The 22,276-nt window shown below is 38.9% G+C and overlaps 1 long non-coding RNA gene across 1 annotated transcript in view; it reads right to left on the reverse strand.

Annotated features, from left to right (window-relative positions):
* LOC139602504 (uncharacterized) overlaps window positions 1–22,276 on the reverse strand; it is a 193,851-nt gene that overhangs the window by 56,002 nt on the left and 115,573 nt on the right. The window contains exon 8 of the long non-coding RNA XR_011683262.1: window positions 17,644–17,757. This is a non-coding gene — a long non-coding RNA (uncharacterized lncRNA). The remainder of the gene's footprint in view (window positions 1–17,643; window positions 17,758–22,276) is intronic.

The following is a 22,276-nucleotide window of genomic DNA, read 5'->3' on the forward strand; positions in this document are numbered from 1 at the left end:
ACTGTGTGTTTCAGTAAAATTCAACTGCCACAGGAGCCCATAAAGCCCAGCCTCTTTCCTTTGGTGTGAAAAGCAAGTCTCCATAATATTTTCCATGTAAAACACAGCTCCAAGGCTTATTTACAGAATCTCTGGGGGGACACCCCAAAGTGTTTGAAAGCCTCCAGCAGTGAATGGATGGATTTCTGCTATTCCTTGAGTGTGAGCTGAAATGCACACTTGCTTTGTGTGGTCAGGCTGTTTGGATTAGAGCTTTTAGATTATTCTGGGCCATGCCAGAGGAGAAAGGCTGGGAACTGCATGATCAGAGTCCCTACTCCTGAAATAATTTCTGCTAGTGCTGGAGAGAAAGCAACCAGCAGACACCACCCTGTGCTACAACAGTGCCATTGCCAACCAGGCACTGAGGTTAAAAAGATACTTTTCTTTTTAAGGGCATTTTTGATCAGTTTAAAATAAACACACATCTATATCAGTATATTAACTGCAAATAGAGTTTCACATGGTTTTAAAGAGTTTTCTGAGACGTCTAACCTAGGCTGAGCACGACAGCAGGGGTCTGACAGACAATTACACTTGTGGCTGTGGTATTTATTCACTGTTATCAGAATTATTGCCACATTTAGGACTCTTCTATTTAGATGGACTGCAATTTTCACTGTGCATTTCAGTAAAAAAAAAACCCAACTCTGATTATTTCACTTTCTTCTGTCTTTCCTACAGTTTTCCTATTGTTACTCTTGCCTCTCAAGGCTCTCAAGTTCTTCTCTTGTTTGGTAATTATCTAATTTCTTCTTTGTCACTTTCTATAAATATGTATTTCATCTCCTCTCCATCTTTTTTATTCTATTTTTTCTTCTGCTGTGCAGAAGAAGAAACTCCTTCCTGCACCAAGTATTGGACTACAGCTCTTTCCATTACCTTTTCAAAATTCTCTTCTGTTAATCCAACCTCACCAAGCTACACAGGAAACTGATTTATTGATTGCATTCTTATTCATCCCTGAAACAGGGAACTTATATTCAGGGAACATGTCATCTTGTATGGCTTATGTACACCATAATTGTTGCCAAATATTTTGGCCTTGAAAAATGCTGCTAGTGCAGGCTGACCAGGCATTAAATTCCAAAAACTGGTGCTAATCTTCTGGCAAGTGGACTTTTTATAAGAGGATATATATTCATGACAATTCTTCACTGCTGTGATAATCATAAAAAATAGTGTTGTGAGGGTTATTCCTTCTTACTGCTTGGGATGAAATAAGGATAGCTTACTTTTGGGGAAAAAAATATACCAAGGCCCAAATTACTAAGTGTCTTGGACAAATTTTCTCTTTATCTCTGCCTTTACAAATTATTTCATTACAATTTATGTTAAGCTTTTAGCTAGGGGATTGTAATGAAAAAAGTGGGGCAATTTTTTCTAAGTTTGCCTACAGTGGGATTTCAAAGATGGTCCTCTGAGAATCAAATCAACCAGCCCTTCTCTTATCAACATCACTAGGTTGCTAAACTTGATTTGCTTAAAGTTTTAGCAAGTTTGAAGTAGCACTTTTAAACTTTGAAGAGATTTTTTAGTTGTTATTAACTTGCAGCACTTTTTCAAAAGTAACATTTTCCTTGTGGATAAAAAGCAGCAAAATTGTAGCGCTTATGACAAAGAGCACTGCAGAAGATTCCATTGCAAAAATAAATAGTGAGCTGATTGAATTAATAATGAACTATAAAATATGTTTTTAATGCATGCTCAAGAAAAATGTGCTAAGTTCTAAAACAAATATGTTCTGTGGTCTTCAGGAATTTTGCTAAACTTCTGTACTTCTGTGTGTGTCCTATTCCTTTTCCCAGCAGAGTTTATGTCAACATTTATGTTGATGTCAGCAGGAAGGGATCAAAATAAATTGGTAAAGCTGATGATTTGTGTCTCCCCTAATTGGCAGCTTTTAAAATCTATGGTCTTGTAATATTATTAACTTCTTGGTTTTTCCCTCAAAATTATATTTCATACATAATTTAATGAATACAAGTAACATAAAAACAGGGTTTATATTTCAATGATCAGGCTTTTCTGTCATTTTCATTTTAAAGCCTTTAAAGCTTGTTTTATTTCACTACTGTGGGGTTTGCATTTTAAAAGGATTCAGTCTCACCCCCTATTTTTCCATGGAAAGTTTCTCTCAAATTCCAACTGCAATGAAGCCTATTCAGGGAAATGCTCATTCTGAGGAGTTATTTTTGCCATTTTGCCAGTGCTATTGTAGAGCTACAGTAGAGAGCAAACACCATAAATATACCAAAGGTAAAATTGTAAAGCTCTGCTGCTGCTTGAAGAGCAAGAAGTGTGTGATCTTTCTGTTGCTATGTGGACATATCTTTCCAAGTTCTAACAAACACATTTAAATCTCTAAAATATTCCTGTTTCCAGTGATGTGAATTTAATTTTTCCCCATGTGTATTTTTTCTTTGTGCTTCATTCAGGTTTTGCTCACTTTCTCCTCTACCTATCTGTAAACTTCATGTGGCTGGCTCAGCTCTGAAATGGAACAAAACTTTTAAAGCATAGGATGAAAATGGCCTGAGTTACAACATGTTTGTGTTTGAGCATTCTGGAAATGGCCCAGGGTTCAGAGGGGCTATTTTGAGTGGCACCAGGCACATTGGTTATCACATGGCACTGCTGCCCGTGATCAGTGACTCGTGTGTCACTGCAACTCAACACGCACACAGAGTGCCTTGTGTACTCCACTGATTTTTTTTTCCTAGAAAAATAAACTTAGACCTCTGTTTTCATTTGTTGGTTTGGTATTTTTTCCCCTGCTCTTTTTTTTTTTTTTTTTTTTTTTTGTTCTACAATCTCTAAATAGTCCGTGCAGATGGGAGGTGCATGTTCCTGCTGCTTTACAGCAAGGCTTCCCACTGGCATAGACAGCAGTAATTAGCCAGAGAAACAATGATCACATTATAACACAGACATTTCTGCAAGGAGGATGGTGGGGGGTTTTTTTGGGTGAAAAAGCTCAGTTAGAGCTTTTTGTTACCTACACTGCTTTATCAGACAGTCTATTCAGTCTCTGCAATCCATTTTAGTTTTAAACAGTTATTTAGATCACTTTATCAACCACTGTGTGTTTGATAAGTAGCACTATTGGTTGATAAATAGTATTATTTAATGCATTATTATATTATGGGTAATGCTCCCTAACCCCTCCAAAGAAATTTGAAATAGAAAGAACTCATGACATTAATAACCCAGTTCGGTCTCATGTTTTCCATGGGTTGAGCTCACAGTTCAAATGACAAGCAAATTAACCTATGCAAGACATAAAATTCCTTCAAACTTAACAATGCCCATCAAAATTCTTCCAGTTCAGACATTCATGACCTGTATTTTAATGGATTTTAAAGTCTGTTTAATGTTAGGCTTCTTTTCTTCTTTCCTCTGTCTTTTGTCCTTTTCTTTCCTCTCCTTTCTTCTCTCTGCTTTCTATTCCCTGAGCAAATGCTCCTTAATTTTTCCTGACCTCATCTGAGGTTGATTAGTGCATAGGAAACCTTAGCAAAAATTTAAATTTTTTAATTTCTGCTTTCCTTAAATTTGTTGAAGTATTCCTAAAGCCACAAGCAACTTATATTTACTTCCTTTGCCTCGAAAATTGAATAAACCAGATTAAATTGATTATTATTCTGACAAACCACTGACTTTTTAAAAACTCTATATAAAAAACTATATATATATATCAGAGATGTTTCAATTTTGGCAGTTTCATTTTGCTGAGGTTTGTGCCAATATTTCCTTCAGTTTTAGTCCAGATGGGTTCACACCCCTAAATTTAACTTTGACTTTCAGAATTGAGAAAACTCAGACTCTCAACTGAAATTTAAGGAAAATGACCTGCACTTGAGAGACATATGAAACCACTTAAATGCAAACCTTGAGCTGCCTCATATTTGTTTGAAATATAGGCCAAAGGTATGTATTAAAGCCACAAAGATTACCTGTCTTTTGTCAGATTGACCCAAGTTTCAACTAAAATCCAGATCTGTTTTCTTTGAAAGTATTGAAAATGATGCCTGTGGTAACATCAGAGCCTACACCCATTTTTCAGCACCAAGATGGAGCAATTCAAGTCCCTTGTTTGTTACATAGCCAAAGTAACAATATGGGGGTGAGGTTGTTTTCAGCTTCCTGTTGGAAATTAAGAAATGAAAACCCAGCCCAAATCACAAATTTTAACTCAAACAATAGTCTTAAGGCATGCTGAATGAAAAATCATGGGATAGTTTTTTTTGGTTCTTTTTCCTAGTTTGTTGTTTTAACTCTGAATGGTCAGTTGACTCCTTTGGAATGAAGAGTGAATTAAGAAAATATATATTGAATTTACAGCCTCATTATCAGAATGAATCTCATTATCAAGCACTTTCCTTGTGGTATCTCTTGCATTCCCAAGTTTGGATATAAACAGACTTTCACACACACTTTTCCCTCTGTACCTGAGAGAGCAGAAGGGCTGATCAGTAAATCTGGCACACAACACTGTGAGTTTGATTCTACGATAAGCATTTCCCTCCCAGAGGAGTCATTTGTTATCCTGAGTAAGTGTTGGACAAACCTTCAGGCCTGTTTTGAGATTTGGGTTAAGACCTTTTCTCCAGCAGTGAATTCACTGGCAGCATGTGTGCACCTTAAGAAAGATGGGTTTGTCTTGAGGTGCCCTGCCTCAAAATGTCTCCAGGCAGGGATTTGATAACTTCCCCACATTTATCTTGCAGAAACCCCCAGGAGAGAATTGCCCAGCACTTTGGAAGATTGCTCCATGAGATGTGTGAACTTGCCCACTTTCCTCAAGGCATGTGTTCTGACCCAGAAAACTATTAGACTTAAATGAATAAATTATAGTTAAAAACTGCTCTTTTCCTTTCAACAAATAATTCTCACATTTCTCTCTCTCACTACTGGTATGTGGGAGCACAGCAGATCAAGTCTGTGTTTCCTTAAATCCACTCCCAATTCCTAACATTATTTCCTTGGTCTCTGCTTCCATTCTTAGCCACCAGCTCAGAAAACTCAAGCTTCCCAGATGTGCATGTTGAGCAGACAGAAAAAAAGGGAATTCATGTTCCTCTAGAGGAGCAGAGCTCCATGTTCACCCATAAATCCTGGTGCACACCCATGCACAGAGGGGGAAAGTCGAAGCTTTGGGAGAAACAAGAAACATCTCAGTGCTGTGCTCGCTGATCCCATCACAGGCATGAGGAAGGAGAAAGTGGCTTTCCCTGTCTCTAATTACCTCATACCTCCCCCTCCCTCTGCACATGCTGCAGCCACAGATCCTCCGTGGATCCAGGAATATCTTGGAAATCTATATTCTGTCAATCAAGTGAAATCAAGGCTGGATGCCCAAAAAAGTAGGATTCTCTGGATAATACTCAGAGGGTCAGTGCATAAATCGAGTCTGAGACTGTGCAGGACTGACAGGCAAGGCACACTTACATTCCCCTCTGCAGCTGCAGCTGCTTTTGCATGGCAGTTTTTTCATGTGTCTGATTGTCCTGTTAACTGAATTTTCCTAAGGGGGAAAAGGGGCATGGAGGGTTGGGGGATGAGCAGAGTTAGTATTTTGTTTTAATTAAGTGCTGTTTAACAGCTGCTCTAAGAGTCACTGCCATGAGCATTGGAGGAGTTTGGTATATTTTTGCTCATGCTGGAGAACTGAAGGGACAAACAGATCACAACTTTTCCCAGGTATCCAGGGACATTTGTGTTGTTTGTAATAAAGTTCTGATGATGAATGGGATATGCCAGTCAATGTTAAAATAGTGAACTCCACATTGTTAAGTAAAAATAGCTGTAAAATCTAAATCGCCTAGGAGGAAGTAAGGTTTACGTTCTCCTTTTCCTTTACTTATCTGTTCATATATATTTATATGTTATTTATAAGAATTCAGGAAAATAAGTTATTCAGCTGAGAACTGTGATTTATAAATTGCTACCTTTGGAGTAAAAGGAGAAAAACCAAATGAATGCCTCCCTTTATCCCAGTAGAGACATATGAGGTGTTCCTGCCCATGGCAGGGGGCTTGGAACTGCATGATCTTCAAGGTCTCTTCTAACCCAAACCATTCTGATATTCTATGAAGGAGAAAGTGGCATTCCTCACTCATTCCTCCTTTAAGCTACAACCATGTAGCTGCATCATCATTCTGAGTGCTCTCTTCATAGCAGTCAAAACATGAGAAGTATGAGAGTATGGTACACTCTGCCTGGTAAAAATGGATCTTGCCCATTACCAGAGCAGCAATTTGTAGCTCCATTCTGGTGGAGCTTCAGGCTGTTCCAGTGAGTCTGAAGGAGCAGCTGCCCCACAAGAGCTATTCCTGCTAAAGCTGTGGAATGTTTCAGTGTGCTGCCTGGCCCCAAAGAACACATTGGGAAATACAGTGTCTAGCAAATGCTTTCAAGATCTGGGGCGAGATAAAGACTCCACTAAAGCAATGGCACATTTCCCAGTGTGTCTGTGGGGCCAGGACTCCACACCTTCAGTTTTCCACAGAACACTCAGACCTGCTCATGTGAGATGTGAGCAGTGCTTAAACTGAAATAGGATCTGCCTGTGGCAGCTTTAACACACATAATGCCTTAGTTACTTGCTGCTTAATTCTGGCCATTATATAAATGTTGTGGACAGACAATCTGCAGCCACTAAATTCTGTATTCCTCTTTGGTTTGGTACACACTGGGGCTCAGTTAAGTGCATTGAATTGGTTGTGCAGGGACAGAGAGATCCCATGTGGTACCTACATGTGCTGGGTCCTAATTAGAGATGTAATCAGCCTGGTAATTCCTTTCACTGTTAAAAAAGTTGACTTCGTGTCATCTAAAAGCCACAGCAGAGTTCTGAAAACTCTTATCTCACAAGAGACAGATCAGGTTTTAGGCCACTTTAAAGATGAGTTGGCTTCAAGCCTTGAATAACTACAATAATTCTTAATTCTCTGAAGCTCTTCACTGCTTTTTTTTTTTTGTTTTCTTCGAAAGCTTGAGCACAGATTCAGTCCAAAAGTACATTCTCAGCTTTAGCTTCACATCAGCTACATTTACATGGACAAACTGTATCGTTCTCAAACTCCCTTGATTTTCAAGTGGCTTTCATGTACATCTACATCATTGTGTATAAAGTCCAGGAGATTTTTTTCTAGTGCTGACAGCAATTTTGTCTCTAGTTGACATGCACAGGAGTCCTTTACATATTCCTCCACAAGTCAGTTATGAGGATTTGTTTGTTTAAGTTGATATAAAGTAACCTTTAAATCTTTTTTTCTCCTATTTTTTTATCATTTTAAGGTTAGGTCCTGGAGCAGAGTTCAGTATAAGACAGTCAGGATTTCTGCCAGCAACATGTCTATTTTATAAAGACTGGAAGATTTTTTCTTTTTATTTTTTTACCAGTCTAGGAAGAACAAAGAGCAAGTTGTTATTAGAAGACCTTGTGCATTTGGACAGGGAAGAGAATGTTTAGTAGCTGGTGACTTACATAAACTGAAGGCACAGTCTCTGCACTCAGGTTCTGAGTGATCATTTTCACCAAGTATAACATTTTTTTAACACACTTTTTCAAGTTTAGAAAGTAAGCTGTTTTGCTGCCACAGTGCCTAAAAGGACTAACAGAGCTACACAATAAACTAATATATTGTCTATCAAAAGTATTCCAGTACCAGAAGGTATAGTAGAGGAAATGTATTGTATTTGAATATCTGTATAGAGGCTTTGCCCTGGGAGGTCCTGGTTGTCTTTGATGGGCTGCAGCTGTGATGTCCTAATTGGGCTGCAGCTGTGACCAATGGAGATAACTGGGATAAAAGGGGGTGGGTTAGCCAGGCAGGGAGGGCCTTAGAGGAGCCCTGAGCTGAGAGAGGACAATATGCAGAAGAAGGTGTCTGTGCTATGAAGCTCTGCAGCCATGAGAACACACTGAGGAGGTATGGGCTTTAGAAATCTGACAACAACAATATGGGACTCTAGAAATAATAGAACAACAACCATTGGTGACCCTGATGTGATAGTTAGCAGAAGATGAGGCAGCCAAGAGCTGTGGCAGCCAAGAGCTGTAGTGATATTTGGTAGAAGATAAGACAGCCAAGAGCTGTGAGAGAACGTAGCCTTTGGGTCAAGGAGCTGTGAAAGAGTGTGGCCTTTGAGCAAGGAGCTATGTGGGTTGTACATGGCCTGTGAATCATGGGGAAATAGGTGTGTGTTGTACTTGAACATCTGTACAACTGTTAAGTAAAAGAAAAAGGGGGAAATATAGTAGAGGAAATGTATTTGAATATCTGTGTATAGGCTTTGCCCCAGAGGTCTTGGTTGCCCTTGATGGGCTGCAGCTGTGACCAATGAAGATAACTGGGATAAAAGGGGGTGGGTTAGCCAGTCAGGGAGAGCCTTGGAGGAGCCCTGAGCTGAGAGAGAACAGCATGCAGCAGAAGGAGTCTGTGCTGTGAAGATCTGCAGCCATGAGAATACACCAAGGAGGTATGGACTTTAGCAATCTGATAGAACAACAATATGGGACTCTAGAAATAATAGAACAACAAGAAGGGTCTTCAGGAAAAACATTGTTCTCAATATTATTTGATAGGATTATCTAAATATGTCTATTTTTTCCTGTAGTGAAATAGTCTTACAACCTCTCTGACTTATATATGACAAAGAGGAAGAGGCTCAGAAGCAAAACAGCTTATGACAGCTCAGAGGTGAGTACTTAGCTGTTTAAATCTACTCACATGAGGCCAAGTTTACCATAATTATGGTCCTGAAGAACAAGTCCTTGTGGTTGAAAGTCAGCTAAATTTTCCAGCCTTCCCTTTTCTGTTGGCTTTCTGTGCCTAGCAAGTCATCAAAAGCGAGACAAATCAGATTTGGGTTCAATTCCTTGTTCTGCTAACGAGCCCTACCCCTAGGATATGTCTCTTTGCACAGCTCATTGATGTGTAAAGGTCATTCTCCAGTCCTCAAGAGACATCACATATGTCTTACAGCAGAGTGTCTCGTGTCCTGAGGCAGTGTGCCCACTTGTTCCCTGTGAAGTTTGACTTCTGACTGGTGGGATGTTAATTTCTTTCATTTTCATAACGCAGAATGCCAGTGAGCTGTGAAACCATGCTCAGTTAACATTTTCTACCCACAGCAGTGTGTTCCAGGAGCTCCACAGGTGGCCTCCTCAGCTGTGGTCAGCAGCAAATAAAAATCCAAATGCTGCAAGCAGACATTTATTCTCACCCAGTGGTTTGAGTACCTGTAGGCTGAGTTGGGAGCCAGTTCCTCATGGCTCCAAGGCTTGTCCTAAGGTTTTTGGAGCTTTACTTGTGACAGTTTGGAAAAAATGTTCTTTGTAATTGTCAAATGTGTTGGTCATTCACCACCCCAATCCTGCAGCTCATCCACTGAGCAGAAATAGTACCCTGTAAGATTATCTGCATTACTTTCTCCCCAAAGATCAGAGAATTCACTGAATGGAAAGAAGTTTGGGAAGGGCAATTTTATACAATAGCCCTGTAGTCAAATTCTTATTGATGCTGAAGACACTTTTCCTCTATGCAGTCCAAGAGGAACAAAATAATTTTACAGCTGTATAAGACAAGAAAGATGATTTTTAAGGACTTTTCTGAGTATTGCAAGAACTTCTGGAGGAGTTAAAAAAAGACCTAGAGAAATGTGTCTTAAGGGTCCTTCACATAAATATTTTCCCTTAAATTTCAGTCCCAAGATTAATTGTCTCCATTCTCCAGCCTTACTTCCCCTGCATCAGAGAACAGTCCAGAAGCAAGCTCAGCATTTTTTTTTTTGCCTGCTTAGTGGAGCATTAATCTGTAATTTTTGTGATTTAATAACATGCTTAAAGAAGTTTTCTTGGCTAAAATCTGATACACAGTGCTGGAGACCTCCAATGCCCTTCCTTTCCCTGAACCAAAGGCTTTAATTGTTCATCCTCTAATACGTACAGAGAGGCCACTCAAACGGATGGGATCCAATGTAAACAAATGACATTTGCTGATGAGGTCAACTTTCAATTTAAGATTTATTTTACCCAGATGCCTGAAATGAGTGGCCAGACTACATTCAAGGTTCAGGGAAAACTCAGTAGGAATGTATCAGTGGATTTAAGGGGTAACATGTTGAAGGAATCTGTGATAAACTATGTTTTAAGGAAGCTACTCTGTCTTCAGCATCTTCAGGCCTTACGATGCCATCCTTTGTGCTGAGAATGTCAGATCTGAGACAATAGAGAGCTGGTCACCAAAAATAAAAAGAGGTTATGATAAACAGGATCCAAAATGTACAGATATATTTGACTTCTGCAGGATGGCTACCAGGTCACTTCTCTGCTCCTAATGTCAGAGGGATGTAGGATGAGATTGCTGTGGGAATGGACTCAGGTTCCCACTCAATCTACCCTTAAGTGAACTCTTTTAACATGAAGATCATATTCATTACAAGTGCCTTGAAATCCTCCTCCTTCCCACCCTTGCACAGCATTCAACTAAATAGCATTCAGATGTGCTGAAGACCTAAAACCAAATGGCAAACCAAGGGACCATCCAGTTGTGTGAGAGTTAAATGAATCTTAAACTATATTTATACAGTGACTGGGGTTTTGGTCTTCATTCTTGCATTCCTTTTCCTTGTATTTCTGGTAAACATAAAAAAAATCTTTTCTTGTTCATAAATGATATCAGTAATCCTATTATAATCTAATTTACTTCATGCTACTTATGACATGTTTATTCTCTGTAATTCACTTGGCTTTATTACTCAGGAAAGTACTTTAGTGAAGTTCATTTTGTTTTATTTTCGGTTCTTGCTGTAGATCTTTCATTCCAAAACTTCACTGCAATGTTTATAGAAAATAAAAAAAAAATCCCCCAACTTTACATTTAAATGTTAAATATATCATTATATGTGAAATACCAGAGATATTTATAGGCAATAGCCCTTAGAAAATCCATCTTTTCTTGTGGTCCTACATTAGGACCTGAGAGTATCCATTGCAGGTGTCTGAAATGCTCTTGGATCTTCACAAAAGGCACATTTAAGGCTGAACATCCTCAGGACACTGAGCTCACACAGAACTGTCCTTCCCCATCAGCGTCCTGGCTGACCCCTCTGACCTCTCCCAAGGCAAATGGAACACTTGTTGTTGCCATCTCCACATCCCAGTGTGCTGGAGGAGGAACTGCCAGCACTTGGATATCCATCACATATCCAGCCACTGCCATGTCTGATATTCATCAAGCACAACAGCTTGACCAATGGATGGGTAAGGGAAACACATTCTAATTGCTAGAGAGGCACTCTAGAGAGTCAAAACATCCCCACAAGAAGGCAGAATGAGTCACAAGAATTACTGAGAACTCTTGAGAGGGTTTTTCTCTAATATTGATGCTTCATTCTTCCTAAAGAATTACTGTCTCTATAAGGACATATTTACAAGGTGTCTGGTTCTACAGATCTGCTTGCACAAAACTTTCATTTCTGCCACTTTACTCAAAAGACAGATCGTAAAATTTACTAAGAATAACACAGAAGCTGCTGCACTCTATCCTACTTTAACTAACTGGCTTCTAGTATGATATTAATTATTTCAACTGAGCTCAGCTATACAGTGTAGAGTATCAGGGACCTTATTCACATCAGAAGTCACTGAACCTGTTAATTGAGAGTTGGTGGGTTTTTGGTTGGTTTTGTTGGGGTTTTTTTTGGGGGAGGGGGGTTGTTGTTGTTGTTTTGTTGGGTTTTGGTTTGGTTTTGGGTTGTTTTGGTTTTTTTTTGCCATGTGCTGTTGAACTCTAATAACCAGGGTCTTGATATCTTGGAATAGGTATTTCAGAGCCTACGCCCTAAATTATCACCCCTGACATTCCTAATTCTGCATGTCCAGCTTCTGAGAGTAAATTGAGAATAATGGGTCCTGTGAGAATAAATACACTGAAAAAAATGACTAGTGCCATGATATAATATCTGAGGAAAGAAATAGTTCTCTCAACTGTGTTTAAATAGCATTAGAGATGGGAGGGACACTGGAGTCCACTCAGTGATATACTGAACAACTTGCCATTCTGTCAGAGTTCCTGTGATTCACTGAGGTCTGAGGGAAAACAAAAATATCCCAGGAGCCAACAGGTTTGACTACCAAAGCATACAAGGGGGCTGAAATGAAGTTATATGGAGAATCTCCTTTCTGGCATTTCCCATATTCCGAGTCCTTGAGTTAGGCTGCTATTGTTCTTCCAAATTTGTTTAAAAGAGGAGTGTATCCACACATCCTGTGTATAAAATATTACTGCCCACAGAGGGCTGCTTTAGCCAGGCTTTCTCATGAGAACTACTCCTGTTATGGCCCTGGGGAGATCTGGATGAGGAATCCCAAGGCTCTTAAATTCATTTCAGGTTCACAACTGATTTCCACAGTGGATCAGAATTTCACCTTTAGTGCTGCTCAGGGTCAAAACACAACTGAAGGAAATGGGAGCACACGGTAGTAAAACATCAGCAGTAAACCTGTCCCACAAATTTCTCGTGGTTTTACAAGGATGTAGTTAATACATTAAGTTGTTGTTACCTAATTAGGTGACTTTTATTGTGCCATCAAATGGAAAACTGATACCAAATGGCATGTGCATATATGAATGAGTGAGAGAATGGAAGCAGCGTTATCAGAGCGGAAAATACTCCTCATCTCAAGCGTGGGAGCAGAGACTCTCTGAAGGACACTATATTTATATGGAGGAAATAATTGGTGAATGCTAATTATTAGAAAGTCACTGGGGTTTTTGTCTTTATAGAAAGAAATAAAACTGATCAGAAACTCATACTTGCAACATTAAATAACACCCGCATCAGTACTGTGCTTTATGTCTCCTTTTCCTCCAAAAGTCACACCAAAAGCCTCATGACCCCCCCTTTGAGGGTTCTGCATCCCTTACTCATTTTCATAGAGCATAAATCAGAATAACTGAGTCAGGGTACAAGGTTTTCTCACATTGTCCCTGTTCTCTTTCCCATTGGGGTCACCAGGACTGAAGCAGAAAAAGAATTGGACACAGCAGTAAAGAAAAATATTTAGAAATTTGGTGAAGGTGACAGAATTGAGAGGTAAACACTGAGCAGATCTTAAATGCTACTTTTAGCACTCTCTGTGTCATGACTAGAAGTTCTTACCTCCATTGAAAAATGCACCTTTATAAAACCAAGCATGCACAAATACAGAATCATTGAGTTGCTAAGGTTGTAAAAGACCTCTATGATCATTGATTGCAATCATTCACTCATCACCAGTGTGCTCACCACTGACCCTGTCTCAAAGTGCCACATCCACAGGACCTTTGAACATTTCCAGGGATGGCAATTTCAGCATTTCCCTGGGCAGCCTACTCCTGACTTAGTCTGTGACATTAAACCCTCTGATAAAAGCAGCAGCAAACACAGAAGCAAGGAGAACCTCAGGAAGGTCGGGGTACCAACAAAAATAAACCAAACTGAGCAGCCTGGGATCCCCATTCACTTCCTCCCTCTCTGCTCAGGGGAGCCTGGTCTCAGCAAACCAGAGTCACATTCCCAGGCATGGTGACAGCAACTCCAACCTCAGGGACACTCAGGCTGATGTGGCACCTGAAACACGTGCTGGTTCAACTTTTAGGTGTTTAAATCCTAAGCAGCAGCTCAGCTGAGCCCTGTCCTCCTCCCACAGTAGCTGTGCCTCTGTCCGAGCTGTCCATTTCAGTTCGTGGAACCTGAGACTGGCTGTGAGCTGCCATCCATCCCTGCATGGCCAGAGAGCCTCTTTACACCAGTGATCTGTCATGGGACAGGGCTCAGCTTTGTGCCTCAGCAGTCTAACTCCACTCATAGGTGACTACAACAAATCATGGAAGGGGATTTTAATGTCATAACAGCTCTGGAAGTAGCAGGTCTTTTCTGCTGGAGGCACCAGTATTTGGGGAGGCTCTCTTTAAGTTGAACAATTTTTTTTTTTTTCAATATTGCTTGATTAACATTGCTATTCACAAATGACCTAGAAATGCTGTGGGGTGTTGATCTAGTGATTTATTTAAAGAGACCACTTTTATGAGACCTTTGTTATTTTCTTTTGAAGCTGTGCATTTTCCACAGCAGGAAAAATCTCAGTAGTTACCTATTGTCGAGTTTCTACTGTAACAGCAGAAAAGAGGAAAAAAAATTCCAATTGCTTTTTCAGCAAAAAATCAGTGGAAAACATCAAAGGAAGATTTCCATATGGAGGTTACTTGTAAGTTGAATCACAAGTCGTCATTGTGCATTGTGGGTTATAAGAATCAGATATAAACTACTTATTCTACAGTGATCTCTCTAGGAGACATTTACAAGGAGGAATAAATCCAAACTCTCAAATGAAAAAAATGTACTTACAGCAATTTATCAATCTTTAATAGCTGTCCTGCTATTTAATATCATGTTTGAGGAGACTCACCATGGCTTTGTGGATAAACATTTGTTAAACACAGTTTGCTTCTTCTTTCAAACAATCAGGTTTCAAATGCAGCCAGAGTGTTTAATTTCCCAAGAAGCATTTCCATTTGTTTGTACAATGATTCACTCTTCTATCCTATTTCTGTATATTTTTAAAACAAAACACTTCTTTCTTTTTTGTTTTTCTAGTTATGGGAATGACATTATGTGGAAGGGAACAGTGTTAGGAATTTCTCTCTGGCTATGGTATTGTACATGCTTCACCCTTTCATTTCTTAATTCCTAATGACACAAAGCGTTATGTCATACATGTAAGTAATATGGTCAGAATAGCCAAGTGAAAGTTTGTGTGACAAATTTTTTCATTAATTACTGCTATTTAAGGACTCTTGTTTTAAATAGGACGTTACACTGGTACAAAGAAAATAAATACCAGTAGCATTTATAACCATATTGTTCAGAGAAGTATAAAAGAACTCAGGTGGGGAAAGTGAGTAGTTGTTAGTAGTGAAATTAAAATATTTTTTACAGAAGCTTGATTGGATGAGCCTGTTGTTGGCCTTGACATACAGAAATATGTTATCAATTTTATTATAAAACTTTTTAAACACAATCTGTAACTAGAAGACAGAAAAAACCCTTTACTCCTCAGCTAAAGTCTAAATTCTATGTTGAACATACACATTAGTAGGAAGAGGTGAACTGTTGCATACATGGAGAAAGCTGTTGCTGAAAAGAGGACTCAGCTCTCCCTGAAAAAGGGACTAAGTCTTGTGGTGCATGTTTATTCCTGAATTTCCTTGAGCCCAGCTGAAGCTCCTTCTCAGAGCAAAATGATCTGTAATTCCTGCTGGACATGAGATGTCTGTTGGGGGCTACCTAAAGGGCAAGTGCATTAGCTTGTAAATGTCACCCCAGTGCAGACTTGGAGAAAGAGAATTAAGCTCTGAGAACAAAGCTCTCCTAATGCCACATGACACAAAGCTCAGCAAAGAATATCTTGCCAGGTAGGGGGTGGAGGAGGGAAAAATCCCCCAGCCTGTCTGTCTCAGCAGGAGCATACGAGTAATGTGGCATGAGGCTCACAGGGAAAAGTACTGAGAGTCTGAAAAATGTGTGCTACACCAACCATGTACTGCCTAACACACCCTGTGCTAATTCCTCAGCTCCTTCAGCACAGCATCTTGCACAAGGGATACCCTGAGGAACATTTTTGAGTTTGCAGCAGTATCTGCCACGCAGAGGTGCGAGACTGGGTGAAGATGATTCCATCCGTCAGCAAGTTCTGCTGTCTCTCAGTAAATTCAAGAGGTAATTCTGCATTCATCTAGTGTCAATCTGGCCCAAATGAAGGATTATAGGAGTGGAATTTTGTGTGTGAGAGAAGTGGGAAGGAGCTTTGATTAGCAAAGACATCCCTCAGAGTTGTGTATATGAAAAAAAATGCATTAACTTCTCCTTCATATCACTTTTAAAAATTCTTTTTTTTGTGTATGTGTTCCAAGTAATGTTAATGTAGACTTTGCATCAGTGGTTGCTTTACAGAGTCTTTTCCTTCTGTCATCTTAGAACTGCAAAAAGCTGTAGTGATATAGCCAAAGACTATATATATATACACCCTGTATTATGTGCTCCAACTGCTCAGACATTCTACACTTTGAGGCTTAGTTATATTCCAATAATCAGTTTTAAAATTGTATAAGAGAAGTCACCCGGTTCACTGGTGTGACTGAACCTGTTGAATTTCAACTACTCTAAGTATTAACATAAAGAAACTTCAAAAGTTTTGACTTTTGGATTGGTACAAACAGTAAAGGATTTCTTACATTTTTTCTACATATGTCAGCATTTTTATATCATTACTGCAACATACATCTTTGTGTTTTGATGATAAAATGCCATTGGTGTGGTTTAAAAAAACCCTAATTATCTATCAGCACTTTAATTTGTGTGCCTGTGTAAGACTTCGAAAGCAAAAAACTCCCAGGCATGAATGTTGTCTTTCCTTGCTCTCTATTCCTGGCTGCAGTCCACAAACATAACCTGGAGCTTTAGAGTCTTTGCTGCAAACAAAGAATGGCCCTCAAATTGGCTGGTGTAAATGTGGAGAGAAAATTTGGGAACGTGAGGGAGAAGCCATGCAGTTTATCATGAACTTCAGTATCTAGGAGCTGGAAGAGCCACAACCCTTCAGACATTTTCACACTTACGGAGAGAAACCGCTGGAAAATGTGATAATGAACAGATAATCAGCTGCAGCTTCTTGAAACCTCCCCGTTTCTGGAATATTCCCCCATTTCTCCTCCTTGTAGCACAAGTCTAACTTCACAGCCCATAAAAATATTTCTGTTTGTTTGAGCAGCCTCCATTAGCCTGCACAGCAGGGGGGTGGTAGAAAACCAGGGCTATTATAAAGGTGTTTTTGGGTCTCTGAGGGGCAGTTGACAGCTTCCCAAGCTTCCTCTGCTCCTGCTGTCACACTGCAGGGACTGGTAGCCAGGAGCAGCTCCACTGTGGGGTCTGCCTCCTGCTAGACGCTCTGTTTAACTTTGATTCATCCCCCATGTGCAGCCTGAGGCAGCACAGAGCCCCAGGGCACACACCAGGCAATGATCAGTCTCTTCCAAAAGCACCACTGCAAAGCCAGCCAGCAGGATGCCAAGGGGCAGGCCATGGCCACAGGTTGGCTGTCTCTCTTTTTGCACCAAAGAGGAGGCTCACATATAGGAGGCCTTTTCCAGTTTTAGTTTCCAATAGGTGTATTGTTAGAAAACTGAATACTTCTTCCCTAAAAAGAAAACTCTGTTTTTCAATCATCAATTTAATTGCATTTGAGGATTGAGAGACCTCCAAATTTTCCTTCTGAAAATGTGAGGATAAAGGCATTTCAATCCTATCTTACTTTTCAACCCTCTACTTCTTCTCCTACTCTGGGAGTATCTATTGTAATTGATTACAGAGAGCTATTGTTTGATGAATGATACAGATAGCATCACCCTTTCATGTTCAAACACTGCTCTAGTTTAATGGCTCTCCATGCTGCTGCTGCTATTTTACAGGCAGTGCCTTAGGAATAGAATATAAAACTTAGCATGGTTCTCCAGCAGATATACACTAGCAACTTGTCTATCATTCTTTACTTACATGGAATTGTGGCCACTAAGGGATGTGACAGTCTGCCACCACAGAATCTGCCTGAAAACTTTGTATGTGTTCACTCACACCATCTTTTCTCACTGAAGCCTGGGTTTGGTGCATCTGTAAAAGAGTATAGTACAGAATAAATAAAGGAAAATGTTGTACAGGTTTAGCATTTTCTAATTGTCTTTGGGCAGCTTGCAGAGGTTGACTTGCCCATGTACAGGAGCCACAGATAAATTATTTAACTAAGAAAATTTAACATAATTTGAATGGAAAGTAAACCAGGGAGAAAAGTGTTAATTTTTAAACTGGTTGGGGTGAACAATTGCCCATTTTTGTGTGTTCATGTGTGCATGCACACACACCAATTTAATTTGCTGTGCTTGGATTTGGGGACAATCCTGGTTATCTGGTATCCAGGTAGAGACTGCTGTTGTGCCCCTGTTATCAAAAGTCAGGGTTGCAGCTGTCTTGAGCAGACATAATTCCTGACAAAGCACTTCCCTTCTGTGGAGTTCCCTGTGGTGGAAGGACTTTTCAAAATGAGTCAGGCACTGTGGAATAAGGTTTGTTTAATGTGAGTCATTTTGGCCTCGATACCTTCTGGTTATATTTTGCCAAATTAGTTTGAAAAGACCTAGAAATAGGCAAGAATGTTTTAGAGTAACTTCTCTGAACTTCCTCACCACCAATGACAAGTAAGAGGGAATTCAGAAAGTGAGTTAGATGAACTTTTTTAGTGGAGTTTGTTGAATGTACTAAAACACCAGTCAAGGCAAGGAGAAGCTCATGGATCTTCACAATGTTGTACTGCAAAACCAGGGAAATAGATACACCCCACTTTAATGCCATGAACTGCACCACTCTCATTAATCCTAGATGTATTTTTCATGTTGAAGCAATAGAAGCTATCTTATTTAAAATGTAAGTAGAGATTTTAAGATCTCTATTGAAAGTAATTAAGGAAAATAATTTTCTTCAAACATGAAAAAAAAAAGGAATCTTGCCCAGTTGCTTTGTCATAAAATATGTTTCTAGGTGGTAGTTTGTGGCCTTTTTTTCCCATTTCTTTCATAGATTTTATTCAAAAGCAAAGTGATCCATTGATTGGGAGAGGGCCTTTATAACACCTTTGTTCTCTCTTGCTGTCACAGTGTCTGCCTGAGTTGAGCTCCCACATCCTTATTTGTGCTGTCAGTGGCACAGATTTGTTCCAACTCATCCCACCCCTTCATCACTCTCTGCTGTTGTGTTTAAAAAACCCTCTTATTTGTTATTGCAATCTACACGTTCTCAGAACCCATAGTAAAGAGAAGCATTTGCTAATGCTGTGCTTATTCAGAAAATAGATATGATCTATAAAAACATGACTCTGGCTGTAAGGGGAAAACAACCCAACAGTGAACAAAAGCAAACTGTTCCTAAAGGAATGCATGACTGGAGGACCATTTGATGAACTTGAGCTTACTTAGCAAATAGAGTATTAGAGCCTGTTTGGAACTCAACATCCAATAAAAGAAGGGTTATTAGATATTGACAGCAAAACATTCCTGTTTGTTCATGTTTCTTGCTTTTCACCTCATTTTTTAAGGTGTCCTTAGATATGGAAGGCTGCCTGAAGACAGGAAAAGCTTCAAAACAATAAGGACTGAATGCATGAAGTAACCAGCTGAGGTCATCTAAGTAACTACAAAGTGACAGCCAAGAAATAATTATTCAATCTTGTTAGTTTTACACAAAACCTTACTCAACAGCAAGGACTGCGAATTTCTGAGAATGGAAGTATTTTCCATTAATTAGGAGTTCTCCAAAAGTGTATCATGAAATGCAAAACACATGTCATTAATCTTCACTTGGGGCTAAAGAACAACTCTGATAATATCTGTGCTCATTAAATTTTTCATTCCAAATACTGTTTATCATACAAATCTCTTGCATTATGAGTTTTCTATCTGCTCAGATGAGCAGACAGAAAACTTCCTTCTCCAAAGAAAAGCTCTCCTTGGAATGAAAAATTACTCTTTTTTTCATGGAGCAGCGAGATGAAATGGAGAAACAAGGTTCCACATGCTTGAAGGAAGTTTCTATAGTGTCAGGATGCCAGAGGTAAGTGTACTTCTTCAAATATGAAAAAGTGCAACTGTCTACAGAGAACAAAATGAGAAAACCAGCTACTTTATCTTGTAGCTCAGTAATAGCTTCAATACTCAACTAACCCTTTATTTTGTGTACTACACTAAAGCTCTAAACAAAGGAACACTGCTCATATGATTAATGAAATGCAAGATTTCTTTGCAATAAAGCTTTTCCATGCTGCCCTCTGCTTTCTCTTGGAAGTCAGTTGCACTGAACAGATGATGAGTGAGTCCATGATAAGGCTTTCATGACTCCTGTGTAAGTATTTAATCTCTTAAAGCAAACACGTTCCAGTGTAAATCCACAAGGCAATGCATAAATACACATAAACACACCAATATGTGTATGAACAAATACATATAAATGCATGTAGAAATAGCATCAAATCTAATATCCATTATCAATAAGTTTCTGTAGAATGTAAAGGAGAAAAAGTCTTTAGAGTTTCATAGATATTCTTGTAAAATGTGCAAATAGTTGAAATGGTGAATATTTTTTTTCTGTGGTTTTTTTTTTAATCATTCTTCAGAATCTTGCCATAGACATTCAGCAACTTATTACATTCTATATGAAGGTCATCAAAAGAAGACAAAAGAAGTAATTTGTTGCTTGGTTAATTGTTAAAGTATTTTTTTACATTTCTTTTTACATTTTTAAAAATTTTTAAGGAATTATGTAGGACTTTCTTACAATTATATCTGCTTTTTAATTCACTGCTGTGATCTAATGACATTTTTTGATAGAATAGATAGAATTGGTATTACAATGAATATTTAAATTTAATCTGTAGTGCTGTTAAAGTCATAAATTTTAAGCAACACAGGAGGTTGGAACAGTCATGGCTATAGCTGAGCAAATAATTGGATATATTAGTCACAAATTATTGTTTCAATAGATCTTTGAGTGAGTCATTTATGACAGCCCTACTCTGTTCTTCTAAGAGCAATTAATAAAGCAGCTTCTATCCCCTTAAACACGAGTGAAGAGAGAAATTAAGAGTCAAATGCTATGAAAAAGCAACATTTACAATTTTTGAGCATGAAAAAGTAAATGGCTCCCTCTTTTACTGACTGGCCTGTCTATGTTCACAATTGATACACTAAACCTGTTCACAGCCATTGTAGAAGTAGCCATTATTTATAGAGTTTTGATCCTACAAAGTCATTATTTTATACTTTATTGAAGATGCTTTAGTTCAAAATTGTCTTATAAAACTCTTTTAGGGACTCATAAAATAGCAGTAAAAACATTCCTCTCAGTACAATCTGCTAAACTGCAAAAAGCTTTAAAGTGAAAATAATTTGTAAGGTTTGGGTTGGGTGTCTTAGTGAAAAAAACCAAAAAACAACAGGAAAACTTTTATGTATAAGGCTATGCCAGAACATTCTATTTTTCCAGGATGTAAGGCACCCAAAAGCTAATGTGCATATGTACTGTTCCTAACAATTTCAAGGAGATCATTCAATACCTAATAATGTAATTTAATATTGTCAAAGACATTCCTAATCTCTTTTTCCTCTAGCTTATTCCTTATTAGCATTTTACAAAATAAATTATACTCTATCTTTGCTCAGATTTGGGCTGGTTGTTTGACAGTGTAATTCCACTATTCTCCTTTTTTTCTATTCTTAAGGAAAAAATAAAAGACATTTGCTGCCAAAGGATTTTCCTAAATCCTCCCTTTTCCACATAAATCCTTTTCTTACTTGTCTGAGAATTACTATCAGTACAGGTTTACCTCTAAACAGGGACACTGATGATGACAGTAATAGAAAGAAGAATGAGCAAAAGCCTAACGAGAGGAAGAATCACTACTGAGGGAGTATTCCACAGTTTGAAAATATTGTTCAGATGTTGAACTAATTTCATCTCTGGAATAAATTTCTCTTTTTCACTGTTATTACATCAGGGAGTTTTATCCCTGACGAGATATTTTTATGTCTTGGTTAATAAAGCTTGATGGCTCTCCTTTCAGGTATCTCTAGTAGCTTCTCCTTCCCACAGCCATCAATCATCTCCAACTTTATCTCCCCTTTTATTTACATTGGCAGGAACACTTGTTTTCTAATTTTGCAGTGTCATTTTAAATGTTGTGTCGTGGTTGGAAAGGAGCAAGCAGGAACGAAACCTTCAATTGCTTCAATTTCTTCAAATTCCTATAAAGAACTTGCATTTTTTTTCTTGGCTCTCCCATACTGGTTGTTTCTTGAAAAGGAGGCAACAAGGGGGCAGAGAAGGGGGTGTTTGAGAGTTTTATGTGTGATTTAAGACCTTCATAGTGCTGGAGCAAGCACAGCCTCCAAAGGACAGGGATGATGAAGGGGTTGGAACATCTTTCCTGTGAGAGGCTGAGAGAGCTGGGACTGATCAGCTGGAGGAGAGAAGGCTCAAGGGATCTGATCAATATCTAATGGAGCAAAGAAGACAGACCCAGAATCTTCTCTCTGGTGCCCAGTGACAGGCCAAGGGGCAATGGGCACAAACTGAAACACAGAAGGTT

The sequence above is a fragment of the Agelaius tricolor genome, unplaced genomic scaffold (genome assembly GCF_023055355.1).
Source record: "Agelaius tricolor isolate 1412-34295 unplaced genomic scaffold, bAgeTri1.0.p SCAF_34, whole genome shotgun sequence".
Lineage (NCBI taxonomy): Eukaryota > Metazoa > Chordata > Aves > Passeriformes > Icteridae > Agelaius > Agelaius tricolor.